Source organism: Triturus cristatus, chromosome 12 (genome assembly GCF_964204655.1).
Source record: "Triturus cristatus chromosome 12, aTriCri1.1, whole genome shotgun sequence".
In the NCBI taxonomy this organism is placed as follows: domain Eukaryota; kingdom Metazoa; phylum Chordata; class Amphibia; order Caudata; family Salamandridae; genus Triturus; species Triturus cristatus.
In genome coordinates this window covers 826,503,397-826,523,926 of record NC_140595.1, presented here as the reverse complement: position 1 = coordinate 826,523,926, position 20,530 = coordinate 826,503,397, and positions in this window count along the sequence as shown.

Sequence of the window (20,530 nt, the reverse complement as noted above, 5' to 3'; positions counted from 1 at the left end):
TACCCAGGCACCAGCGACCACCAGGATTAATGCTGGATTAACATCCCGGCCTCAGAGCCTCCCTCGTAGGTGGCCATCTTGGGGCGTGGCTCTCAACTTAACTTACAGATGCCTTAAAGTGTCAACATTTCAAAGCAAAGATCTACTCCCATCAGCAACATACACTTGTTTAAAGTTACACCGCTTTGTTACTCAAGCTCTGGTAAGAGTGAGGGATATATTTCAACTGCAGCCACATAAGAGTAACTCACTCAGCCTAAGGATGACCTGTACAAGTTCTTTCAGAAAGCAGGCAGCTCCTCGAAGGAGTGCCCAGAGCTTGGAGATAAAAGGCTTCCTTGTGGCTTAGTCAGCAGTCCCATCCTTTGCCCCCCTCTCAATAGCGTTTGAAGCGAATGGAGAAACCATTACTTTACAAACACTAAAAGTCACTGCTGGAGCAGAGTTTTCATTTAGAAAATTCAAGGGCTTTTGAAGCTCTAGCATGTCTATGCGTTTTATTAACAATTAATAATTAACAATTAATTATTTGTCTTGTGCAAGTGTGTTAACATTAATCAATCCGTTTGTCTTAACATAAGAGAAAGTTACACAAGGGTTAGCATGTGTGTGCTGTTTCTGTTTTCTAAAACTAACGTGCAGGTTTTCATGTTTAAACGTTGCTGTGTGCCATTTATTTTGAGCACAAAACGCTGTCTGAATTAATGCTTTTTTATGTTGCAAAAGCTAGATAAATACATACACATAAGGGTATTAGTGGGGTTAACACTGTTTAATCATTATGCTGTAGTAACGTTTATTTTGTCTCTTTAATTAAGATGGTCTATTGTGGCCTATGAAGGCCTTAACCGTGAGGGCTGAATTTTGAAGCCTGGCTGTGGTGGCATATTCTGTGATGTGACAAGGGAGACCCCTGCTGGAAATGGTCCTGAAATCGACCGACCATAGTCCTTGCTGTGTAATTTTCCATGAGGACATCAGCAGTTTGGAGGATCTCCAAAAGAAATGGAACGTCCTTGGTGATCTCTGAGAAACAAAGGAGCCTTGGAGAAAACTTGTGAACTGTGGCTCGATTGCCGAGGAGAGACGGAACTGTTTAAATACATTGTAGTTTTTGGTTCCTGTTCCGTAGTTTTATATTTTGTGAACTTTTCCTGAGCGAAGATTTTCAGATGTAGCAATGATACATTCCTTCCTTCTCGCTTTGCTTAGTGATTCAGCGGATGCTGCAAACTGTAATGTGTGTTTCCATTGTAATTTTTACTATAAGAATGTTAGCTTAGGGAGGGCTTTGCCACTTGCCATTTTGCCTTTGCCGCGTGAGTCTGCGTTGCTGAGGATCGATGCTGAGGGACTTCGTCTTGAGAGACTTTACCGAGAGACTTGTCCTGACCCGTTCTGACACTTAGTTAGAATAGGTAACTATGAGAAATGATTTATTCTGATTGATTTACTTTGACTAATTTTAGATAAAGCAATATAATTTTAAACATGGTGTTGAATTTTCTTTCTTGTCAATTATTGGGTTTATATTTTTGATCATTATTGTATATGTTGTGTAGATTATGTTATTGATTAGGACAGTCACAAAACCAGATCTGATCGACCTGATATCGATGCAGGGTGTTTAGGTGTTTTCTTTCCACAGGTTTATTGCTGGTAGAGTATTTGAGCGTGTGATAGTGAAATGGGCCCTAGCGTATGATGAATGTATGTGCGTGTAACTGTGTGATTACTCTATCCGTGGTAGTGGGAATATTTTAGATACCCTGATCGCTATCAATTTCCTGGTAGCAGAGTATGATCAGGTGATGGTATACCTGAAGAGTAAAGTTCCTCCAAAAGAGACAGACTGGGTTAAGATAGATCGAACACAACAGGAAGCAAAAGAATCAGTTCATGCTTTTTACGAAAGGCTGATACTGGCTTTTAAACAATTCAGTGGAGATGAACACCTGGGTGACAAAGATTTGAGTCATTTTGTATACCGATTTGTATATGGTCTCAGACCTGAAATTGGTGAGAGAATTCGTGAACACACAGTGGATTGGCAGAGTAAGAAAGTAGATGAGATTTTGAGACATGCAAAATACTTCAGTGATGAAATTGAAGCAAAACAAAGAAAGCTGAAAGAGAAAGCAATGTGGGCACAAGTGAAAGTTGCAGAGAGACAGGAAGCACAGTTGGTGGAACAGGCAAATAATCCAGGAAATAATGCAGGGAATAGACCGAGATTTGCAGGAAAAGGAAAGGGAAGTCTTGAGGAAGCAAAGAAGAAGTTTCCGTGTCACAACTGTGGCCAACTGGGACATTGGAGATCTGAATGTCCTAATCCACCATTAGTGAATAATGAGGGTAAATCCTTAAATCAACAGGTGCAGAATGAAGGAAATAACCAACAGCAACAACAACAGAAAGTTGTGAGACAGCAGAGTCAAGAGCCAAAACCGCCCTTGCCGCAGAATAGAGGAGCACAAAAGTATAATCCGGATTCGGGATTCTACAATGATGAGCAGGTAAACAAACCAAGGCGTTCTAACAAGGTACAACAGTACTTGTTAAAGAGTGAAGGGAGTGAGTCTGAGGGTGATTATTGACGGTGCCGAAGAGAGGAGGAAGAGTGCATACTTGGTGCAACTCTAGAAATAGACCAGGCAGGACCATTTGTGGATGGGAAAATAAATGAGGAGAGTGTTACTTTTTTGGTAGACACAGGTGCGACAAGATCAACTGTCAGGTCAACAGATGTTAGAAATCTTCCTCTCTCGGATGAAGCAATCCAAGTAGTTGGTGTAGCCAATACACAAATCAGAACACGTCTTACTGAACCAGTAAGAGTACAGATAGGAACATTTTCAGACATGCACAGATTTATTGTCTGTGACACGAGTCCAGTGAACCTGTTAGGTAGGGACCTATTGTGTAAGATGAACTGCACAATTTTTTGTACACCAGATGGAATAGCTTTTGAGACACCAGATGATGATGTTTTCTACCGAATGACTCTAGAAAATAGAGAAAGTGAGTTAATTGGTGCATTTGCTGTGTTTAATCCGGAGGATTTGCCTCAAGAGCTGAGAGACACAGTGAAAAGAGCAGTTTGGGATTTTACAGGAGAGGATGTGGGATTGATGAATAATGTAGATCCAGTGAAAATTGCAGTGAAAGAGGGAATTACATATCCTAACATTCCTCAGTACAAAATGACACCAGAAATAATTGAAGGGATAACTCCTATAATTGAGAAAATGATTCAGCAGGGAGTTCTGAGAGAGTTACTGAGTAGTCCGTGTAATTCACCGATAATGGGACTGAAAAAGCCCAATGGTAAATTTAGGATCGTGCAAGATCTGAGAAAAGTTAATCAAATTGTGGTGGCATGTTGTCCCATTGTGCCAAATCCATCAGTGATTCTGTATCAAATTCCACATGATGCTGAGTGGTATACAGTGATTGATTTGTGCCATGCGTTCTTTTCAATTCCATTGCATCATGACAGCCAGCCGATTTTTGCATTTAGGTTTGGCCAGCGTATTTTAGCATGGTGTCGTATCCCACAGGGGTATACGGAGAGTCCTTCGATATTCAATCAGTTATTGAAAAGATCGTTGGAAAGTCTGATCATGCCTGAGAGTTCAGTGTTAGTGCAGTATATTGATGACCTACTTCTGGCATCAAAGACACGTGAAGCTTGTGAAGTGGATACCATAGCTTTACTGAATCATCTGGCAGATGGAGGGTTAAAGGTATCTCCAGCCAAATTGCAATTTTGCAAGAAAGAGGTGCATTATCTTGGACACAATATTGAAAAAGGTCTGAGAAAAGTGACTACTGATAGGATCAGAATAATCAGAGAAATGAAAGCTCCAAAAACCCAGAGAGAAGTGAGAATGTTCCTGGGTATGGTGGGATATTGTCGTCAGTGGATAATTAATTTTTCGCTGATAGCAAAGCCACTGATTAAATTGACAAAAAGTGAAATGACAGATCCATTGGATCTGGATGCAGAACAATTGGCAGCATTTGAAGAGCTCAAAAGTAAAATGTGTGAAGCTCCAGCTTTGGGTATGCCAGACTATGAAAAGGAGTTCGAGCTATACTGCAGTGAGAGAAATGGATGTGCACTTTCAGTGTTAATCCAGAAACATGGACAATTGAGAAGACCTATTGCGTACTTCTCATCGACACTTGACCCTGTAGCTGTGGGTTTACCAGGTTGTCTAAAATCTGTGGCTGCAACATGCAGAAGTCTGGAACAGAGTGAGGGAATCATAATGGGGTATCCTGTAAGGGTATTCGTACCTCACAATGTGGCAATTCTTTTGACAAGAAGCAGAACTCAGTACATGTTACATAGTCGGTTGACTAAGTATGAAAAGGTGATTCTGGGAGCATCAAATGTGACTCTTGAGAGATGTGTGAATGTGAATCCAGCGACACTCTTGCCGGATATTGAAAATGTGGGTATAAAGATGGAAGATGATCATGATTGTTTGGATGTGCTTGAGTACTGTACAAAACCGAGACCAGACATAAGGGATATTCCCTTACCTGAGAATGACCATGTGTTGTTTGTGGATGGATCATGCCTGAGAAATGATAATGGTGTGCTATGTGCAGCATATGCAGTGTGCAAAGTTTCAGATGTCATGGAAGCATCACCATTGAAAGGAGTGAAATCTGCGCAAGTTGCTGAATTGGTGGCATTGACAAAAGCTTGTGAGATTGGGAAAGATTTGAGGACAACTGTGATGACTGATAGTCAGTACGGATTTGGAGTGGTGCATGACTTTGGCCAACTTTGGCTACAAAGGGGTTTCTTGACATCGGGTGGAACTCCAATAAAGAATGCTGAATTGATTGGCAAATTGCTTGAGGCGATACAGCTGCCTAAGGAGTTGGCAGATGTAAAATGTGCTGCCCATGGTCCAGGGGATGATTTTATAACGGTTGGAAACCGTTATGCAAATGATGTTGCGCAATACTGTGACAAGACAAATCAATCCATTAATCGGGAAAGAGAGGGGGAAATGTCTTTTCTTTCTGTGATGTTTACTAATGTTCTAGAAACATGGGATGAAGTGAAGCAGTTACAAGATGAGGCAGGAGAAGAAGAGAAACAAGATTGGATTAAGGCAGGATGTGCTCCAAGAGAAACAGACCATGTTTGGGTCTACAGAGATGGCAGACCAGTAATGCCGAACTCAATCTTGTCGTCAATGGCAAGGATGTATCATGGCCAGGGACATCTGGGGAGGGATGCGATGGTAAGGTCGTTCAAACAAACCTGGTACAATGCAAAGTTCAGGACAATTGCAGAGAGCATCTGTCAAAGGTGTTTAATTTGTCAGCAATTTAACACTGGGAAAAAGACAGTGGTGAGTCTGGGGACAATTGGCAGAGAAGGAGGTCCTTTTACGAGAATGCAGATTGATTTCATTGAAATGCCCCAAGTAAACAGACTGAGGTATGTTCTAGTGGTAGTCTGTTTGTTTTCAAGGTGGGTGGAAGCTTACCCGACTAGAAGAAATGATGGATTAACAGTGGCAAAATTACTGTTGAGAGAGTTGATTCCTAGGTACGGGTTTCCAGTTACAGTTGAGTCTGATAGAGGTAGACACTTTCAAAATGAACTCATAGGTTTGATTTGTGAAGCATTGAAAATACAGCAGAAGCTACATTGTGCATACCGACCAGAGGCTTCTGGTGTGGTTGAGCAGATTAATGGCACAATCAAGAATAGAATTGGAAAGATGTGCTTAGCCACTGGCATGAAATGGCCAGATGTTTTACCTCTAGTTCTGATGACTATGAGATCTACTCCAGATAGAACTACAGGTTTAAGCCCGCATGAGATAATCATGGGACGTGCAATGCGCCATGCATTTGTGCCTGTGAATAAGTTGGTAACAATAACTGATGACATGATTTTGGATTACTGTAAAGGCCTGGCTGACGCAGTTCATTCTGTGTTTCACCAGGTTGGAGAAGAAGCTACCACACTTGAGAAGAAGCAAGCCCATGATCTGAGTCCAGGAGACTGGGTGAGGATTAAGGTGCACAGAAGAAGAAATTGCTTGATTCCAAGGTGGGGAAGGCCGAGACAAGTTATTCTGACTACAACGACTGCAGTAAAGTGTGCTGGAGTGAAGCACTGGGTACATGCAAGTCATACTCTGAGAGTTCCAAACCCAAAAGAAGGGACTGGTGAAGAGTATTTTGAAGAGTCAGATTCCAGTGATGGTGAAGATACTGAAGATACGGAATCAGTGAGAAAAGAAGCAGAGAGAGCTTCAAGAGAATCACTGCGAGTATCAGAGAGAAGATCAGATTCGGTAAAAGAGCCTGAAGTTTCAAGTAGCAGTGGAGGAAAAAGAAAAGAAAAGAAAAATCACATAGAGACTACTCCTGAATCAGAAGAGGAGGAGATTGAAGAACCACTTGAGATTATACTTGAAGAAACAGGGTCAGAAGAAGATAGAGAGGGACAGATTGCGGAAGACCCCCGAGGAGGTGTAGGGAATATTCATGAGGAGCTAGGTGAAGGGACAAGTAGACAGCAAGAAGATTGCGTGTCGGAGACCCGAGGAGGGACAGAAGTAGGGAAGTCTCAAATAGTGGTGAAAGAATCTGTGAAAGAGAAGAAAACTGCTAAGAAACGAAAGCAGAAGGCAATTGAAACAGAATCGGATGATGAAAATGAACATACAGAGGGTCGAGTTCTGAGAAAGAGAACTTGGATTGGAGAAAGGAATGATAAAGAATTGAGGCCGAAAAAGGTTGTGAAAGGAGATCGTTGGCCTAACAACAGAGTTAAAAGGGTGAAGTACAGAATAATAAGAGCAAATTCATCAAAAGCTGAACAAGTGAATGAAATATCGAGTCAAAGTTCAAAGGCTGAAGGGAAAGAATCAAAAGAATCGAAAGAACCAGAAGAAGTCAAAAGAGTGAGAAAACCTAACCAAAAGTATAGGTCGCCGGAATGGATGTATGTGACACTGCCTGAAGGTGAAGAGGTGGGAAGTCAAGGAAATCCAGAGGAGACCGTACGAGGAGTGGTTGAGGAAGATACTGGTGAAATCCTGAAAGTACTCTTGACTGACATTGGAGAAGAGTCAGATACTGAGGATTTGGATTTGAGTGTTGGAGATCTAATACAATTTGATGTTGAAGAAATTGGAGTGAAAAATGACGAGTATCTAAACTGAATAAAAGAAGGATTCACTTGGACTGAGTGAACGAAAACTGAAACTGAAGAGTTTGGAACAAACGTTGAAAATTTGAAAGTTCTAATTTCAATAGAGGAGTAGTAATTAAAGCAGAAATAATAATATGGCTAACATAGAGAATAATCAAAATAGATGTGCCTTCTTTAAAAGGTGGTGTAGGATGTGCTGCTGCTGTACTGGATTATTAATGCTTCTATGGGGTGTTTTAGTTTTATTAGTAACTTTTAAGGTTGAATTTGGGATGAACACAGAAAATGTGACAAATATAGAGAAGAATTCACAAAAAGTAGTTCCAATTAGAAGTAGTAGTTACATACACAAAGATAGGTCAATTAATAATTTTTCTAGTAATGTTTTTTCTAAACTGTTATATGAATATGTGAAGACAATGGAAGTAAGGGATTGCTACGTTTGTATGCAATTACCTGCATCCGTTTCAGAGGGTGTTACTTATCACCATTTACCAGCTACATATGGTATTTCTTGTAGTATTTTAAGTAGTGTTTTTTATTTGTTAGGGAAAATAGATTATAAGATGTCTAACAGAGATAGTATTTTTGGGCACTTGCCAATGAATAAAGAGCTGAATCCAGCTAAAGAAGCTAACACTTTTGGTGAGATTTTTATTGAAGAAAAAGGATTAACATTAGATTACATTTTTAAGAATAATTTAACTTGCAGTCTGAAAGAAGAGGAGAAAGCTTTCCTAGATATGGTAGAGGAAAGGAGAGTGAACATGCACGAGAAAGCGGGAAAATATGAAGTGAGTGAGACAATTTGGGACATTGAGATGGGAAAAGAGTTGAAAAATGGGGCTAGTCCAACTTTAGCTCTAGATGCACCGCAAAAGGGTAAACTATGCATTACCAGAAGGAAATCCCAATATGATACATATTTCGTGGGGACTAGTGAGTGCCATGATACATACTTCGTTGCGACAGGTTGGGGTTTCAGAGGTGGAGAAGATACAATTTTTCCAGGAGTGTACTATGTTTGTGGGAACAAGGCTTATTACAAGTTGCCTGACCATTGGTATGGCACATGTTATGTGGGCCTGCTTTTCCCTAAAATTTTTCATACAGATAAAATAAGTGATGTAGAAGATATTAACTTATTAACACGTTTTAAGAGAGAAACTTGGTCTGAAATTGTGGGTGATATTTTTGGGGTTTTGATTCCAGCAGTGGGAATTTCTTTAAATGCTTATGGAATTCGGAAACTGTCCACAGTGGTTGATCGCTTATCGACGAATACCGCAGGAGGGTTTCTTTTGGTGAATACGGAATTAAGTGCCGTACGTGCCATGTCTATGCAAAATCGACTTGCCCTTTGTAGGACTTGGCCCTTTTTCCCTCATTTGTTTTCGTTTTTGTAGTGTTGCTGCAGATTCAGGGAGCCATTTTATCTACCCCTGAAACTTCTGTCTGAGGGCCTGGAGCACAAAATGGTGGCCACCTGTGACATCACCAGCATCCACTGGAACCTGCTAGCACCTTCCAGAACATTCCAGAACCCTGTGACAGTTGGAGGCGGTTTAGAATGTTGGGAAGCTAAGACAGAGAGTTGGCAGTTGGAGCTGGCAGTTGGCACCTGAATGGTGAGGAGAGAGCAGCAGAAACTTGAAGGAGGAAGGAGTGAAGCAGCAGGGGTGGAAACTTGTGCCTGGAGTGGGGTCCATAAACCCACCCTTGATACTAGTCCCTACTGACTGAGCCCAGCCTGGAGCCCTGTGTGGGAAGAAGCAAGAAAAACCATCCTAAGGACCTGGACAGCAGGAACAGGCCTTAGAAACAGAGAACAGCAAGATCCTGACCTGGAAACTGGTTTCCCTGGAGTCCGACGTCGAGTAGCCTGAGACCTGGAGCCCGAGGTGGAGAAGCGGCGCCGACTGGAAAGCGGACGTCATACCCGGAGCCGCCAGAGGTCGAGAGAGGGCGCTGTCAGAGGTCGTGAGGAGTACCAGAGGTCGAGGAGGAAGTCACCCGAGGTCGAGTGAGCGGCGTCATCGGAGGAGTGAAGTCCGCCCTCCGGAGTCGTCGGAGACCGAGGTGAAGCGTGCCGGAGGTCGGGAGTGGAGATCGCACTCCGGAGTCGCCGGAACCTGAGGAGAATCGTGCCGGAGGTCGGGAGTGGAGGTCGCACTCCGGAGTCTCCGGAAACCTGAGGAGAGGAGCACCGGAGGTCGGGAGTGGAGATCGCACTCCGGAGCCGCCGGAAGTCGACATCGAGCCAAGGCCGGCCGACGTCATCGAATCCGAGGTCGCCATCGGACCGGAGCCGCCCGAAGTCGACATCAAGCCAAGACTGCCCGACGTCATCGAATCGAAGGTCGAGATCGAGCCGAGGCCGCCGACATCGATCCGGAACCGCCTACCGGAGTCGTCAAGAATTGACATTGTGCTGAGGCCGCCGACATCGAATCGGAACCGCCTCACGGCGTCGACACGACTCCAGCGGCATCGGAGCATCAGAAAAAGGGCAGTAAGTGGAGTAGAGGGCGCCTAAGGCCCTGTGGAGACCTGAGAGACTGCTCTAAGGGGCTAGGGAGGTGCTGGAACCAGCCTGACTGTGTCAGGGGTGAGCTGAGACTAATTTAGAGGGGTTGTGTGGAGTGAGAGAGCCAGGTCTCTGGTATTCCCCCCTTGATCTACCTCAGTTTAGGCCTCAGCCTTGTCCAAGCCAGGGAGTAGACACCCTCAAGCCTTCCACATCCCCACAAGCTGTGCCTGGGCCAAATCAGCCCTTAGGAATCAAAAGTGATCTGATTCTATGAGTGTCACTGTCAGCTTTTAAGTATTTATTGGGGGCACTGTATTTATTGTATTTAACCTATTTATTGTTCCACTGTATTTATTGGTCCACAGTATTTATTGATGCACAATATTTATTGGTTTACAGTATTTATTGCCTCAGAATATTTAATTGCCTGTATGTACTGCACTGATATTTATGCCTTCTTTATTTATGATCACCCCTATTTATTGAATCATTAAGCCAGTATTTATTTGACCTGCACTATTTAAAAAGTTGTATATTGTGATTGTTATTTATTTATCCAATCAGCAACTAAGAGAAAAAGAAGATAAAGAAAGCTATTTTCATAATTTTTACGGTGTAGAGTCGTTTTTGGAATGGATGCACGCATGGTTATTGTTTGGGTATGTCGTATGCTTAGCACGGAGCCTGATTCCTGACCACTCGAGCCAAGCTACCACAGTGTGTCCGGAAGACCACCACCACCCTTTCAGAGTGGGAGTGTGGTTTTCCAACATAATTGGTGTTCAGTGGTGGGATAGAGCTGTGCCTACGTATACTCAACAATAACTGTGGGTAGTCCATAGGCCTACACCGGGAGTTTTCTCAAAGCGGCCTTCCTAATTGTGGGTTTTTGTTTTTTCCAAATTTACTCTGGTGGTGGGAGGAGGTATTATTAAAGGTACCCCCCTGCATTGTTACTGCAAATAACTGTCCTCTGACCTGAGTGGGCAAGATGGAGTTTGTACTGGAGAATTTAGAAACGTACACTGTGGCCCAATTCAGGGAGTTTTGCCAGCGGGAGGGGGTGTATTGTCCCCCAGGAGCAAAGAAGGGTGCACTCCAAACCAGCTTAAGGGCTTGGGGGGAGGCACGCCGAGAAAGCAAGGCTGAGGAGGAGGACAGGGATAGAGAGCCCGACAGTGAGGGAGCTGGTTTGTACCAACCTGAGGTGGGGAACCTGTCAGCGGGGCCCAGGACACTTTCCAGGAAGGGCAGCAGTGCCTCTAGTGGTGGCTTGTCTGAAGTGGAGTTAACAGACCGGAGGGAGAAAAGACAGCTCACATGGGACTTAGCAAGGCTGGAGAAAGAGATGGAGGAGAGAAGGATGGCGCACGAGCTTCGGATGAAGGAGTTGGAGCTGCGTGCCCTCCAGATGAGTGTGTCCAGCGAGGACACTGGTGGCAGCATACCGGAAGCTCCACAGGAGCTAGAAGTTTATTTACCCCAGGATGACATCACCAGGGTGTCTGAGGAGGCATTGGGGTGGGAACCTGAAGGGGGTAGTGCAGGGATCTCCCAACCCAGCGAGGTGAGAGAAGTGGCAGATAGCCCAGCTAGGTCCCAGGGAGAGAGGGTTGTAGGGCCTCACGACCTATCTGTAGGAAGGCGTGAGACGGGGAGGTGTCCCGAGGTGCCCCAACCGAAGTCTCAGGGCCTGGAGAGTTCCGCAAGGGAGCCCCAGGTTGGGAGCCTAGGCTGTCCCGATGTGCCCTCCAGTGCAGGGGAGCCCCTAGTGTCAGGAGGACCCAGGGCAACTGTAACCAGCGCGCCTGAGGTTCTGGGGTTGGTCCAGATTCAGGGTTTAGGTCCGGGGCTGGGATGCCAGGCTCAGGGGTTGCCTGACCTGGCGGGTGGGGCCTCTGTTAACCGGGTCCCCCCGAAATTGACTTCCAGGGGTACTTTTCCCGTTAGGAGGGTGCTGAAATCTGGAAGGGGGTGCAGAGGGAGGAAGGTCTCGCCTCGGGCACCGACTCAGCCTAAGGGTTTAGACCCTAGGTTGAAGGATCAGTTGAGGGGTCAAGGCCCTAGACTGAGGAGGAAGTGTTGGTCTGAGGGTGCCTCGCAGGGTAGGGTGAGGAACCCCAGAAGGAGAGTTAGGGGGAGGAGAGCCTCGCCCCTGAAGGCTGGTCAGCCTAAGGGTGTGAACCCCAGGAGGAAGGACCAGAGGCAGTTTAGGACTGCAAGGAGGAGGACCGGAGTGGTCAACGGGCACTACAGGCCTGGGGCTACTGCCCCCCACTCCGCGAGATCACCCGGGCCAGAGACATCTGGACGGCCCAGGGGCCGGTCCTGGCCACAACTAGCTAGGGAGCCCCAGTGGGGTGGTTTTGTTGGACCAGGGAGGTTCGTTAGGGAACCATTGGGTTCCAGAGCGGAGGAGAACTTGCGGGTGCTCCTGCCGTTGCGGGCCTGCGTCCACCTTTTCTCGCCCCAAGCAGGGAAGACCATCAAGGCATTGATCGGTCTACCCTGGCTTTCGGCTGGAAGGGGGTTATGTAGGACTTGGCCCTTTTTCCCTCATTTGTTTTCGTTTTTGTAGTGTTGCTGCAGATTCAGGGAGCCATTTTATCTACCCCTGAAACTTCTGTCTGAGGGCCTGGAGCACAAAATGGTGGCCACCTGTGACATCACCAGCATCCACTGGAACCTGCTAGCACCTTCCAGAACATTCCAGAACCCTGTGACAGTTGGAGGCGGTTTAGAATGTTGGGAAGCTAAGACAGAGAGTTGGCAGTTGGAGCTGGCAGTTGGCACCTGACTGGTGAGGAGAGAGCAGCAGAAACTTGAAGGAGGAAGGAGTGAAGCAGCAGGGGTGGAAACTTGTGCCTGGAGTGGGGTCCATAAACCCACCCTTGATACTAGTCCCTACTGACTGAGCCCAGCCTGGAGCCCTGTGTGGGAAGAAGCAAGAAAAACCATCCTAAGGACCTGGACAGCAGGAACAGGCCTTAGAAACAGAGAACAGCAAGATCCTGACCTGGAAACTGGTTTCCCTGGAGTCCGACGTCGAGTAGCCTGAGACCTGGAGCCCGAGGAGAAGAAGCGGCGCCGACTGGAAAGCGGACGTCATACCCGGAGCCGCCAGAGGTCGAGAGAGGGCGCTGTCAGAGGTCGTGAGGAGTACCAGAGGTCGAGGAGGAAGTCACCCGAGGTCGAGTGAGCGGCGTCATCGGAGGAGTGAAGTCCGCCCTCCGGAGTCGTCGGAGACCGAGGTGAAGCGTGCCGGAGGTCGGGAGTGGAGATCGCACTCCGGAGTCGCCGGAACCTGAGGAGAATCGTGCCGGAGGTCGGGAGTGGAGGTCGCACTCCGGAGTCGCCGGAAACCTGAGGAGAGGAGCACCGGAGGTCGGGAGTGGAGATCGCACTCCGGAGCCGCCGGAAGTCGACATCGAGCCAAGGCCGGCCGACGTCATCGAATCCGAGGTCGCCATCGGACCGGAGCCGCCCGAAGTCGACATCAAGCCAAGACTGCCCGACGTCATCGAATCGAAGGTCGAGATCGAGCCAAGGCCGCCGACATCGATCCGGAACCGCCTACCGGCGTCGTCAAGAACTGACATTGTGCCGAGGCCACCGACATCGAATCGGAACCGCCTCACGGCGTCGACACGACTCCAGCGGCGTCGGAGCATCAGAAAAAGGGCAGTAAGTGGAGTAGAGGGCGCCTAAGGCCCTGTGGAGACCTGAGAGACTGCTCTAAGGGGCTAGGGAGGTGCTGGAACCAGCCTGACTGTGTCAGGGGTGAGCTGAGACTAATTTAGAGGGGTTGTGTGGAGTGAGAGAGCCAGGTCTCTGGTATTCCCCCCTTGATCTACCTCAGTTTAGGCCTCAGCCTTGTCCAAGCCAGGGAGTAGACACCCTCAAGCCTTCCACATCCCCACAAGCTGTGCCTGGGCCAAATCAGCCCTTAGGAATCAAAAGTGATCTGATTCTATGAGTGTCACTGTCAGCTTTTAAGTATTTATTGGGGGCACTGTATTTATTGTATTTAACCTATTTATTGCTTCACTGTATTTATTGGTCCGCAGTATTTATTGATGCACAATATTTATTGGTTTACAGTATTTATTGCCTCAGAATATTTAATTGCCTGTATGTACTGCACTGATATTTATGCCTTCTTTATTTATGATCACCCCTATTTATTGAATCATTAAGCCAGTATTTATTTGACCTGCACTATTTAAAAAGTTGTATATTGTGATTGTTATTTATTTATCCAATCAGCAACTGTTCTGCTTGGGTTTTTGGATCGGGTGGAACCCGCTCTACAGAGCCCTTTTGACCCAAAACAGAACGTTACCCCCTCCCTAGGGTCTTTTTACACCTAAATAACCACATATATACGTACCACCTAAGCACAGGGAATTCCTATTATATATATATATCAAGACCTCACAGCCTTGCAATCTCAGCAACCACAGTCTCGCGGCCTTAGGCAGACCCAGAATCTCCTACCCATCCGGTAGCAACACACAAAGTCTCGCGGCCTTAGTCAGACCCAGAATCTCCTACCCATTCGGCAGCGACACACAAAGTCTCGCGGCCTTAGTCAGACCCAGAATCTCCTACCCATTCGGCAGCGACACACAAAGTCTCGCGGCCTTAGTCAGACCCAGAATCTCCTACCCATTCGGCAGCGACACACAAAGTCTCGCGGCCTTAGTCAGACCCAGAATCTCCTACCCATTCGGCAGCGACACACAAAGTCTCGCGGCCTTAGTCAGACCCAGAATCTCCTACCCATTCGGCAGCGACACACAAAGTCTCGCGGCCTTAGTCAGACCCAGAATCTCCTACCCATTCGGCAGCGACACACACGATCTCGCGGCCTCAGTCAGACCCAGAATCTCCTACCCATCCGGTAGCAACACACAAAGTCTCGCGGCCTTAGTCAGACCCAGAATCTCCTACCCATTCGGCAGCGACACACAAAGTCTCGCGGCCTTAGTCAGACCCAGAATCTCCTACCCATCCGGCAGCGACACACACGATCTCGCGGCCTCAGTTAGACCCAGAATCTCCTACCTACACGGCAGCCTTAGCACGAGCTCATCCTATTATTACTGCGGTAATCGGGGTTATCATATATCAGATCACACAAAGACTATTAGTTGAGCACAACCTGTTCTCTAGTTCGAGGGGCTTGTTTTCTCCCTCATCCAGTTACCACTTACCTGACCAGGATCAACCTCTGTTCATTTTAAGGCAACGCTGACTAAAGAATAGGCTATCGTCCTATACAAAAGTACACAACACATGCTAACGTACAACAAGCTAAATACTTTATTTAAATGCCACATGCACATTCGCAGAATACATTATATATATAGACAACCTGCAAGGAAAGTGAAAGGTTAAGTTGTATACTCTAAAGAAAAAGGGGTCGACGTCACCTTTATGGTACGTAGCCCGTGCTCAATGGTCATCTAGGTTTCCTTCTCGTCTATGCCTCGGCTTAGCCTGGAAGTCACCCCTCTGCAGTTGTGGGTCTGCTCCCTTCTCCCTCTCCGAGTCACTGGAACCTCGTCCTTATCGGCTACTCTCTCCTCTTTGGATTCAAGTTCATCATCAGTCTTCCCTGGAATAAGTAATAGCTTTTCTGCTAACGGCCAGATGCCGCCTATGGTCTAGAAGCAAGTGCCCTTATCTCACTCAGACTTTCACTAATATAGAAGTGCATTCCCTCATGGAAATTTCCAGCTCGAAACCTGCCGCCCACCAAATTCCTGTACCTCCCCGTACCAAGGACACTTTCCCAGCCGGCCGGCCTGATGTAGTGTCTTCGGCACGAAGAAAAATACAATCCTTCGATAAGGGCCGGCCTGGACCGGTTCTCTCCGAGCGAATAACACCTCATAACTAAAACATCCCCCTCCCTCTGGAAAGGTCCCGGGCTGCCGGAGCAGAAAGAAAGATGGAGTCTCTCCCGTTTGAGGCCTACCAGGCCTGAATTCAACACAGCTCCATGAAACAACCTCACTATAGGGCAAATTATCCTCAAGGCTAACGAATCTATTCCCTAGGCTATGTATATAGGCCCTGAGCTAAGGGTAGGAGCACGGGAAGATGTCACAAGTGTCTAATAGATAGGCCCTACTCACTACTCCAATCCTTAGACTCGGATGGAAAGAGACTGAAGTCATATGGATTGCTCTGCAACACCGGAAGGCCGGGAAAATCGAGCAGTACATTCCACCCTTGACTTCAGTCTAATATATATATATACTAAGTGGAACTAACATCTGTGGAAGAATAATATGAAACAAAACTAACTGATCTATGTCTAGTACCAGATGTGCAGAATTGAAGCAGTGAAGGGATACACTGAATAAAACAACAGATAGAAATTAAAACAACAAGAGCAATCAAAATGCCACCTAATGTGTGGCGTAGCATATTCATGTCTGGCAACCAGTTAAAGAGCCAGTCAAACCAGCTCTGATCAATGTGTTTCCTAACTTCATTAGTTAGGTCATGCAATTTATCTATGTGTGCACGAATGGATTGTGTATGATCAGATAAGTTAAAACAGCAAAGGCCTTCAAAGTCCGAGCATCCATGTCCATGTTTAAGCAGAAGATAATCAATGGCTGCTCTATTTTGCAAGATGGCTCTACGTTCACCCTGGGCGTCTAATAGTAAGTCAGATAAGACTGTGGAAGTATGATTAATAGATTTGACCATCCAGCAAGCCATTTTCCCAATGGATTTAGCATTATAAACCGCCAAAGCAGGAACACCAATAATTGAAACAGCTAGACTAAGGTATTCAGACTTGGAATATAAATGCAAAGATGAGTCACAATCCTCCTGTAACGTAGTTGTATCTCGGAGCACACGAGAGTGGTCATTTGGATGTGATGAGAACATAAGTAAACTGAGTCTAGTAATGGCACACGGGCCTCCGGAAATGTTCGCAGGGACATAGGGCCAGGAAGTATTACCACATGAGAAAAGCCATCCGGCAGGTAGCAATATTGCACGATAGTGACTGGGAGTAACTACCAAACTATTGCAAGTCATATTATTCTGGACTGAAACACATGTGGTCGGTGTCCTCTGGAAACACAGAGTTCGTTCATGAGATGTGAGAACAGTGGCGCCTCTTAACTTGAGACGTAGACATTCAGAAATTGCATTAGGATTACATGTGAGGAAAAAACATAGATCACCTTGTGTAATGTTATACGTAGTTATTTGGGATTGGATGGGAAGTTGCTCATTCGGCAGTTCGGTACATAAAGGACAATATGCATGGGTAGCAAAATCACCCAGAATAATATTCGGACGAGCCTTTGAAACATTAAAGATGCTTATTAACGTCTCCAGCGAGGCGGGGACAGCAACTAGGCACGTCGCTAAGATATCGTGCACAGATCTCATCGGTGTCAAACAGAAGTGAGGGGCATCAGTTACTCTTTTCGCCAGCAGTGTCCAAAAGTTCGATGACGAGTCCCACGCATTGAAGGAACGCAACACTCTGGTTCCCAATTCATCCCGGGTTAATGGGATCCCTTCTCTCTCTCCGAAGTAGACCGAACGGTGTCCAGTACCGACACATCCTGCAGCAACAATCCAAAGAATGATCTGAAAAAGAACCAAACACAGGCATTAATCATTCTCGTAAATAACATTTATCAGCTGGGACAGCTTCCCAGCTATCTTTCCCTGGCCTCATAACCAAAATGGTGTTATCCTGACCGGTGGCAATAACCTCTGCTTGTTCAGGGGGATTCTTAGGCGATTGCACCCAAATCTTGGCTCCAGGGTTATCCGTAGAGCCAAAGCCTTTCTGGCCTCGTACAGTTAGCAAAGTTGGGGCAGTGCCTTTCATTATTTCACCACTGAAAACAGGCATAATGAGTAATTGAGCCACTCGGTCGGTGCGGTATATCAGCAAGTCATTCTCACTGCTATTTAGCAGAAGTACCTTAATCTCTCCCTGATAGTCGCTGTCAATTACCCCTCCAAGTACCTGGATGCCTTTTACAGCCAGCCCCGATCTAGGGGCGATCAATCCAAAATTCCCCGGTGGTATATGAATACCAACACCGGTAGCAATGATGACCCGATTTTTGCTTTTTAGAACGGTGTCATCCATGGCATGCAAATCTAAGCCTGCCGACCCTGGGGTCGCTCTGCATGGAGCCAGAGCTCCGGAAGTAATTTCCCAGTACATCACAGTTTCATTAATTACATTAGGCATAGTCTCAACCTTTGGGGGGAACAAACGCATAAGTGGAGATTCAGCATTTAAAAAAGGACGATTATTCAGGATTAATAGTGCTTGGGGTAAAAAGTCTCGCCAATTTTTATACTTGTCATCTGTTAATTTACGTAGCTGATCCTTTAACAGGCCATTCAATCTCTCCACCAGGCCCGAGGCCTGCGGGTAGTAAGGTATATGAAAGATCCATTCGATATTATTTTCTACACAGAATTCCTGTACCAATCTTCCACGAAAATGGGATGCATTATCAGATTGAATTTGGAATGGCACACCATAATACATCATAATCAATTCTAATGTTTTAATGGTATTCAATTGGGTGGCTTGCTTACATGGAAAAGCTACTAGCAAACCACTATATGTATCGACAATTGTGCAAACATATTGGCAGTTTCTGCTCATGGGAAGGGGTCCGATGTAATCAATCTGCCAGATTTGAGCGGGCAATTTCCCGCGATGTAAATGACCTCTAACAATTTGGGGTACTTTACGCTGTCTGATATGCTGACAGACGGGACAATGTAAAATAACATTTTTGATTAGGTCTAGGGGAATATAAATTCCTCTATCAGCAGCCCACCTGCTAGTGGCCTTCTCTCCAAAGTGTCCTGCCTTCTGGTGTGCCCATTTCGCCAATCCCGCAATATCAGGATCTTGTCTGTCCACCACTGCCTCGGCAATTTTAGATTGCTCATCTGCAATGTTATGAAAAAATTTGTCAAGGGAATCTATTGGGGTGTGAGCATCCACATGGAAGATGGTAACAGTACTCTGTGGAAGCATTTCCCAAATCTCTTGCCATAACTCTTTTCCCCATAACTCTTTGGAGTGTAACCTCCAATTATGGGAATGCCATGTCGGTAACCAAACGGCCAGGCCATTGGCAGTGGACCAGGAGTCGGTGAAAATATGGCATACACCAGGTAACTCCTGTTTCAAAACTTGATAAACGGCATAGAGTTCTGCGAACTGACTACTCTTCCCTTCACCAGTTGTGCTCAACAGTTTCTGTGTGATCGGATTATAAGACACCGCCTTCCAGTGCCGTGTAGTTCCAATAAATTTTGCTGACCCATCTGTGAACCACACATGGTTCCTGTCCTCGACGGACAAATCATCAAAAGGTTTACCCCACTTGACAGGAGACTCCTGTTCTAAAGGTACAGAACACTCACTCTCAGTCTCAGTCGATGGTGCTTGCGCCACTTGCTCATGTAAAGACGCAACTCCTTTCGGACCCACACGTGCCCTGTCTTGTATGTACCATTTCCATTTAATCACACTCACCTCCTGAGCATGCCCAATTCGATGAGTTTTTGGTGAACTCAAAACCCACTGCATAATAGGAATTTCAGGACGCAAGAATATGTCATGTCCCAATGTTAATTGCTCGGTATCCACCAAAGCCCAATAACAAGCAAGTAACTGTTTCTCAAAGGGTGTATAACGCTCACCAGCATCAGGTAGCTTTTTGGTCCAAAACCCTAATGGTACTTTGCACCTGCCTTGTTTCTGCCACAGACTCCAGTTTGCATAAGGGCCTTGCACAGACACATTCAAATCCACATCACCATCACGTACAGGCCAAAGATCCATAGCATGTTGAATTGCCTCTTTCGCCAGATTAAATGCATCTTGCTGTTGCTTACCCCATTCAAATGCATTCTTTTTACGTGTAACTCGGTACAAAGGGGCCAATATTTGACTCAAATGAGGAATATGCTGGCGCCAAAAACCGAACAAACCAATGAATCTTTGGGCTTCCTTCCTATTCCTCGGAACCGAAAAATCAAGAATTTTCTGTTTAACTTGAGGGATCACCTCGCGGTGTCCCTCATGCCAATTAATACCTAAAAATTTTACAGCTTGAGACGGACCTTGTAATTTGTCCGGGTTGATCTCCCAACCTTTCCCACGCAGACACTCAATGACTCTATCTAATTGTGTCTGAACATCCTCTTGTGTTTCGCCTTGGATCAAAACATCATCAATATAATGACATATCTGGATTTTGGGATGAACTGGTACCTCAGTCAAGTGTTCTGCCACCAGCCGGTGACAGATCGTAGGGCTATGCACATAGCCCTGAGGAAGACTTCTGAACGTCATCTGACGCCCGTTCCACGTAAAACTGAACTGTTCCTGACACTCAGGGGCAAGTGGAATAGAAAAGAAAGCATTAGCAATATTGATGGACGCATACCATGTACCTGGATGTGTTTGGATTCTTTCAATCAGGGTGATAACATCCGGTACTGCAGCAGTCAAAGAGGGCGTGTGTTTGTTCAATTCTCTATAATCAACAGTCATGCGCCAAGAATTATCACTTTTACGCACCGGCCAAACAGGATTATTCCAAGCAGAAGTAACTGGAGTTATAACGCCTGCATCAACCAACTCCTGAATGGTGGTACTAATCTCTTCATGACCACCCGGAATACGATACTGCTTCTGACAAACCACTTTGGTCGCCTGGGGAACTTGTATGGGGGGCATCCTTAAACGACCAACCCGTATAGGTTTGGACGAA